The 7,677-nt window shown below is 42.8% G+C and overlaps 1 protein-coding gene across 1 annotated transcript in view; it reads left to right on the forward strand.

Annotated features, from left to right (window-relative positions):
- Positions 1–7,677, forward strand: part of BCL2L13 (BCL2-like 13 (apoptosis facilitator)) — a 33,465-nt gene that overhangs the window by 20,157 nt on the left and 5,631 nt on the right. The window lies entirely within an intron of this gene.

Consider the following 7,677-nt stretch of genomic DNA (forward strand, 5'->3'; position numbering starts at 1 on the left):
AGGCGGTCAAGACCATGTAGTTGGAAAGGGATCTTGGGGGATCTTGGGCAGTCAGCCCTCTCACCTCTCTGCCCCAAGGTGGAACTGACTTTTATCCATTCATTTCTGATGTTGACATAAAAGACCTATGTGATTGCAGTCCACAATTTCCCCAGGCAGTCTGTTCCAGTTCTTTGCATGTCTGGTTTGTTGGATTGCCATTAAAATTGAAGAGGTCCTCAGATGTCAAGTAATAACTAGTTTTCATACATTGTGTGTTAAGATGCTAATATGTTGCAATATGGTGAGTTTTTGTTTGTATGTTCTTTCCTGTTAATATACATATAGAACTGCATTTAGAAGCAAACGCCTCTAACAAGAGATACTGTGCCTGAGAGGCTCATCTTTCCAATGTTATCTTCATATTCTGGTGACTGCTGGAAATGGTTGGGGGGTTTTTTCCCCTCTTAAATTTCAGAGGGTTTTTTAGCAGATAAGTAATTGGGGAGCACTTCATACAGAAATGTCAGTAGGTACTAATTTATTTTTATAATAAGTGATAAAACAGCTAATGCATATTGAATTTTATAGCTACAGAGGAACATAGATAGAACGAGCGATCAGGATTTCTTTGTGCTGCATTTCCTTGTGGAAATCTTCAGTTCATGGTAACCAATGTTCCTGAGTCACGGCACGCTGAGAAAGTTTCATTTAAAAATATATCACACAGGCAGCTCACAGCCGATGAGCTGGGTCTTGAAGATAGAACTGTGCTAAAGGAGGCTGAGCTTTAGATTACTGGGTTTGGGAAGGATGCCAGATTTGAATGGAATTAATCTAGGATTAGTGAAATGGCTCCAGCAAGTTGATGTATTCTAAAAAAAAAAAGAGAGCTGTTCAGGAAAACCCAGTGATTAAAAAGTCCTAGTAGGAAAAATCTCATTCAGACAGCTTCTTGCATTTTAGGTCTTTACCTGAATTTCTCTTTAGGAGTAGTTTGTTACAGAATTTCTGCATGTCTGCACCTTCCTATATCCTTTCCTGGCAATAGTGGATAATGGTTTTCAAAGCCTTCGGGAGGGATTGTTTGTCTTTAATGGACAGAAACACTAACAGCATGCAGCCAGATGACCTCCAGTCATTTGATAAATGCACTCACATTTCAAAGTATTTTCATTACGGGGAAGGTCCTTACTTGCAGCTTTAAGACAGATGGATATTAGTGCTATTTTGCTTTTCTGCATTTTTTTTTTTTAACCTCAGAAAAGGCCACAGTCTGTTCTCTATCCCCTATTTGAGGCCTGCTATAAACATACTTAATACAGCGCAAAGCCTCTGAAAACAAGCAGCTTTCCAGCACGGCCTCCAAGGGAGGGGGCTGTGCTTTGTGTTTGTGTGACTGTGCATGTATGTACAGAACTGGGTAGTCGGTGTTTAATGGGCTACGAGCTTGTCTGTATACATCCAGTCAGGCATAAAATCAGACTGACATAAGCGGTACAGCAAACAAGCCAGAGCTATTTTTGAAACAGCAGAAGAGCCGAGGAAAGAGGCAAGGTGATGAAAATCCTTTCCAGCCGAGTTAATGTAGCTGCACCAAACCCTTTGTGAGTTGCGCTGGGGCTGGGGACCCACTGGGTTTGTGGCTTTACTTGGAGAGGGCAATATATGTTTTATTGTATTCTTTTTCCTGTAATGAAAATGTTCATTTTTACTGAGTGGCCTGCTTCTGTGTTTGTTCCGAGTCTGTGGGGTGGTGTTCTGGGGCTGGCAGCGCTGGGAGCGGGGCGTGGGGTAAGGGTGGGAGAGTTTGTGTTTGTGCGAAGGGCCAGGGAAGTGCTGCCTGGCAGGCTGTTAGCCATCACGCAAGTGTTCTGCATTTTGTAAGATAAGCATCTACCACAGGGGCTCTGTGTGCCAGATCAAGTTGTCAGTAATACTTTGCTAGAGCCATAAGGGCAATGTATAAACCTGGGAGTCTCTAGTGAATTATGCTGCTGTGACAGGAAGAGGTTCAATTTTTGTGTTGTTCCGGAGTGGTGTGAAGATAGATCTTTCCTACAGCTGCTAAGAGATTACTTAAAACTGAGAAGATACCAAAACAGCCTGTCTGGTTTTGTGTGGATCAAGAGCAGAGGAGAGCTTCACAGGAATCAGCTTTTCAGGGGCAGACCTGAAAAATTCTGTAGTCTCTCAGGTGCTGTCTCTTTCCTTGACACCATGTAATTTGGGATCTTCCTCAATTTTTGGATTGATGCCTATGTTTGCCAGGAGGAAAGTAGCCACTTGAAGGTAAGGGGTAAGCTGAGCCCTTCCTGTGCCCCACTGCACATCTGTGGAGTCAGAATTTTACAGAGCTGTGTCACCTAGTGGGACCACTGGCTGCATTATGGTTGGCAGCCATGATGCAGCTGGAAGAGCTCCCAAGGTTCTGCATGCACGCAAGACTTCAAGCTGTTTTGTGGGCTCAGGAGGCTTGTAGGTTCAGGAAAGCATCTGATTGAGGGTGGTGGGCAACAGTTAACTAAAACCAAAACTGTGCTAACTCAAGGGAATAAAGGTTGGGAAATTGCACAGCTGGGCAGTAGATTTCAAGAAATTGGTGTGGCTTGTGAGGAATGGGAAATTTGGAATACTGCAGGTAGAGCCTCTGAGATGAGAAGGCACTATTGGATTTTTCATCCCAGTTTGCAGAGATACAGTGACGAGATGATGTATTGAAACAATGAGTGTTCCCTTCCCATTCTCCCTTCAGGCACTAACATTGTAGTTCAGCTAACTTTTCATGGTAGGGTGGGACTGGGGTGTAATGGTGGGTGGTGGGAGAATGGCTGGCATATTTTCATGTTAAAGTGCATGTAATATTTTGATCCTGTGATTCTGGCTGTTACGTATGCTGTTGGTCTGTTTTACTGCTTCAGGGAGAAAATCTTCTGAGCAGGGGTGTCTGCAGTGCACTGCATATTGTGTTTGGATGTAGCTGTCAACATGAAGAGATGAAATGACTACTCCATTTAGCTTACGATCTCTTAGATTTGCAGATAGATGGAAGTTGAGTTTGGAGGGCTGCAGGAAAGCAAGGAAATCTTGCCGCCTTCTGGATAGTCTCCCTCTTTCACGAGTTGCAATGACAGGTTTGGCTGCTGCCATTACATTTACACTGCTTGACTTTAAGTTTTAGTATGATCTCTCTTTCGGAGCAAAAAGCATGTTTGGCATTTCAAGTTTTCTAAATATCCACATGTGTTGATACACATTTCCTCCTCCTGACTCCGTGTTTTGAACCCAAATGGTCAGGCTGAGATCTCATTCCCTTATCCTTGCAAACCAAGTGAACCATTGCAAACCAATTCCCAGCCTAATTTAGCAGTTGCTTCAGTCTTCCTTTTCCCGAAAGCAATGTCAGGGCTCAACAAACTGACATGCAGCGTACATGTTCTCCCCTCCCCTTTCCTCCTCTCCCCTCCCTTCTCCTCCTCTCCCCTCCCTTCCCTCCTAGTACCTCCCCTCCCTTTTTGCTCTGACTTCTCCAGGGCTGAATCCTACTGCATCAGAAGCAATTCTTGGTCTCCTGGAAAAGTGCACAGTAAAGCCAGTCAGTTGGTAAGGATGTTTTTCCTCTTCCTTTCCCACCCTTCCTCTCAAATAACTTATTTCTTCTTAAGCTCTGTGGATCCTGTTTTCCATGGATAGATTTCCTCTATCTTGAATAACCTGGGAATGTCGATAAGAAGGAAAACGTGTAAGATTACATGGAAGCTCTCTGTTTTGTTTTTTTTTTCCCAGATTCATATTAATGTTACAAGCCCATCTGCTTTTCACTTGTTTGAAAGAGGTGAAATAAGTGCATGCAATTGGTGTTTGTCGGTTTTCGGTTAATAACCTTTCTTCTCTCAGTAAGAAGCTGGTATTTGTTTTTGTGACCTGTAGCTGAAAACTGTCTCTGCCTTCCCAGGGTTCTTGTCTCATGATGTTCAGACCTGGATTTGGATTTAACTAGTTATTTGCCCGTGTTGAAGAGAGTAAAAGTAAATTTGCTTGAAATACACATAGTGTTTACAGTTTATCTCAGCCTTCGAAGAGATGTTTTCTGTTTCCAGTGGTTTGTCGTGGGCTTTTCCACTGGTTTTGACATTTTCTCTGCTGCTGGTGATTGAATAATCTGCGTACTAGAGTCAGTTAACAATCTGGAGGAGAAGAAGGGTAGAGACACTTGTCGTTCTGGGGAAGCAAGGCAGTCAGTTTGTGCTACTGGAGATCAAAACCTCCTTCTGCAGCAGCCCAGGTGTCTGCCTTGAGAATGACAATGCAGAAATAGAGACACGTGCTCCACTGGAGGAGAGAGAAGTTAAGTTTAATATGGTAGAGATGCAAGAAAGGACAATCTAATTAGAGGAGTCCTAGAAAGGAGTTTTCCTGTCAAAATAATTAGACTTTACGCTTGTGTCAGGGATCACTGCAGTGAAACATCCACTTGTATTTGTGTGTAACTTCTCTGATACAGGAATAGATTTTTTATTTTTTAGGCACTGTGGCTGAAGGAGAAGAACTTAAATGGTCAAGGAGCAAGTAGATCTCCTTTCTTTTTTCCCTTCCAACAACTTCAAATTGGTCTGTCTGAAGAAGCGGTCTCTAAATAACTGAATTTACTTCAATTGAAACTGCTAAGACTGAAACCTTAAAAAGTGTTGCTTTGCTGCTGAGGTTATGTTGGAGGGCAGGGAAAGGAACTGGATTATTTCTGCAGGCTGTTCTTGCTGAAAGCATTCCTTGAAGGGGATGAGAGCAGTGGCTGCAATATCTGTGTGCTTTGATTTGGTTCACATGACCTTTTTTTTCTCTTTTTGGTGTGTTTTTTTTTTTTTCCTTAATAAATATTACAGTCCTGTTTGTGGACTCTGCTCTGTTTTTCTTAGCTCCACCTATCTTGACAGTTTCACAAAGATGCCTACTACAATAAATGCCTGGGGGCTTTGTGTTACTTTCTTTTTTTTTTTTTTTTTTTTTAAATGTGCTGTTCTAGATCTGGGCGTTGTCAGCTGCCCCTTTTATAATCCATTCCTCTGAAGGATTAGCAGGGTAGCACCGCCTGACTTCAGCCAGGGCCTGAAGAGGGATGGCGTCGCAGGGCTGCGGGCGCAGGCACAGAGCGCAGGGAGCTGCAGTGCAGCTGGGAGTGAAGCTGTCCGGGCCCCGTCTGCAGGCGCAGCCTTCGCTGGCTCAGCCCTTGGCACAGGCGGCTGCTCCGCCCTTGTAACTAGAATCAATCATTGCCGCAAGCGTGTTCCCAGCTCTGGGGAAATCTGTTATTGTGGGAAATTTGCTTGTTTCCCCAGAGGGAGGTCTCTTGGCATCCCTGGACACAGACCAGTTCATCACTCCTCGCCTTTTGTTTTTCAGACGCTAGATTTTAAGCACAAATACATTTGATGGCTTCCTCGTTCTTGTATCGTTGCTGTGACACTGTCGCGTGAGGAAAGTAATGACTGAATCTCATTTTTCTCTGACAGGTTATGTTACAAGGCAAAGTCAGCACTCTTGCCTAAGAAACTTCCTAGCTGTGTTGAGTGTTTTGAATTTTTTATCATGGTAAAGATTGCTCTTCTGGGACGTTTGCATTCTGACGGCATTTCCTCCTGTATCTCAAGCCACTCTTTTTCCTTGAGGATTTTATGTGGGTCTATTTAGTTTCAGGGGAAAAAAACAAGTTCAGGCAACACAGATATTTTTTCCCACAAGGTGGCACTCCTCTCTGACCTGTATACAGAATTTTTGCCTGCGCTGGACAAAAGCAAGCTCTGGGGTGTACGGGTTGCTTGCTGGGCTGTATGTATAGCTTTTCTGGGGGCTTTTTCGTGTCTTTGGAGGTGAGTTGTGTATGAGTTGCCTATCCACATCATTCCCTGCATGAACACAGTTAACTGTTACCTCCTGTTTATATTTAAGAACTGAACCAGAGACACCAGTTGAGCTTTAAGTACGCTTAAACCAAACCCTAGAAGAGTACACACAGCTTCCCCAGCAGTTAGACACAGTCCTTTTGCGTGCATCTGGTCTGCTGAGCTTGCAGGGCAGGGCTTTCATAAGTCTTCTTTAAGATGCAGTGAACGCTCTGCTGGACACCTTAATGGGCACCTCTTTCCATTCATTACTTAATAACATCTCCATTATAGATGCAATGTGTACGACTATTCCGACTGTTTTTGTAGGGGAAAAAAGTTACTTTTATCTTTGAGGCATTCAGAATTTTGATTTGAATATCTATTTCCACCAGAAGCAGCATTAAAAAATCAGGCTGAAATTATTATCTTGGTAAATAAGGATTTTTTTTCTTATGTGTGGTTAAAGTTTTTGCTGTTTAGCAAAAATAATCACTACAGTTGGTAAGTCAGCTTGTTCATATACACTTAACAAACCTATTAGAAAGCTATGAAAAATAGTATAATCATCATGAGAGTCAGTTTCCGAGTCTTGATTTTTTTGTTGTTTGCTGTTTTTTAAATCATAATTGAAACTTGACACGTGTTTTTAAGTGGGAATTTCATACAATACGTTGAAGATTGGTAGTATTCTGAATCCACTGCTGAGAGTGATTTTCAGCAAAATTCAGGTTACTGATGCTGGCAGGACTACAGCTGAATCCCAACTGATGGGTTCCACTTATTGGAGGAGCTTTCAGATGGTTTTTTTTGTTATTTTGTTACCAGTTTACAGTAGCCTAGTGTAGCTCACCCTGTAGCTTAATGGGTATAACCTACCCTGAGGGCTAGTCTAGCACATTTGTTAAAAGGGCTTTCTGTCGATTGTAGGAGTCTCGTGGAAAATTTCTGCAAGTCGAACCACATAGGTTGAGGACAGTGATTGACTTCTGTAGCTCCTTTTTGAGGTGTACAAATGCCACCTCAACAGAATTAAGTTGATTTTCACCTTAAGACTGCCCCACGTCCTGCGGACCATCCTTGTGTTCTAACCAAGAAGGGAACTATCCAGTTCTCCTTCTCCTCATCATAGCTTGTGCCACCTCTTCCCTCAAGTGGCAGTGGTTGGGATCGGGACTGGCAGGGTGCTGTGCTGAGGGACTTCCTCTTGCTTCCCTAGACATACATGACGTGGTTCTGTAAGTATGCTGGATGAAGGAAGAGCACTCCAGGTTTGCCAGTCTCCCTTCCCAAATTTGAAGAGAGGACCTCCAGTTGTTCTGGTCTGGAGCAGCGGACTATCTCATCACAGTAAACAAAGTGGAAAAAGAAACGCTTACATATATTCCTTATTTACAGTTAAATCTAAAGTGTAGGGCTTATGTAAGGCCTCAGGTTATTAAAAATCCTTCCACATGTTCCATCCTGTCCTGAATTAATCTGTTTGTAGGAGCTTTGCTTCTGGGTCACATCTGTAGATGAATCAAGAGAATTGTCCTAAATGTCATTCAGTTTTTATTGCAGCTGCTTTAAAAGAAAAAAAAACAACAACCACCAAACAACAGAGGATACAAACCTCAACCGAATCAAGCACAAAATCCTAGCTCTATCCTCTTGACTTCCTGAATTAACTCTTAATTCAGCTAAAGGAATATTAATCATGTATCCTAACTAATGCCTATTACTGTCTGGCTTTTCAGTTAAAACTTCATAAGCTTTTAACAAAAAAGTAGTGGAATTGCCCATTGACACTCACTGTGTTAGCTCCCCGCCCCCCCCC

Source organism: Phaethon lepturus, unplaced genomic scaffold, assembly GCF_000687285.1.
Source record: "Phaethon lepturus isolate BGI_N335 unplaced genomic scaffold, ASM68728v1 scaffold5978, whole genome shotgun sequence".
In the NCBI taxonomy this organism is placed as follows: Eukaryota; Metazoa; Chordata; class Aves; order Phaethontiformes; family Phaethontidae; genus Phaethon; species Phaethon lepturus.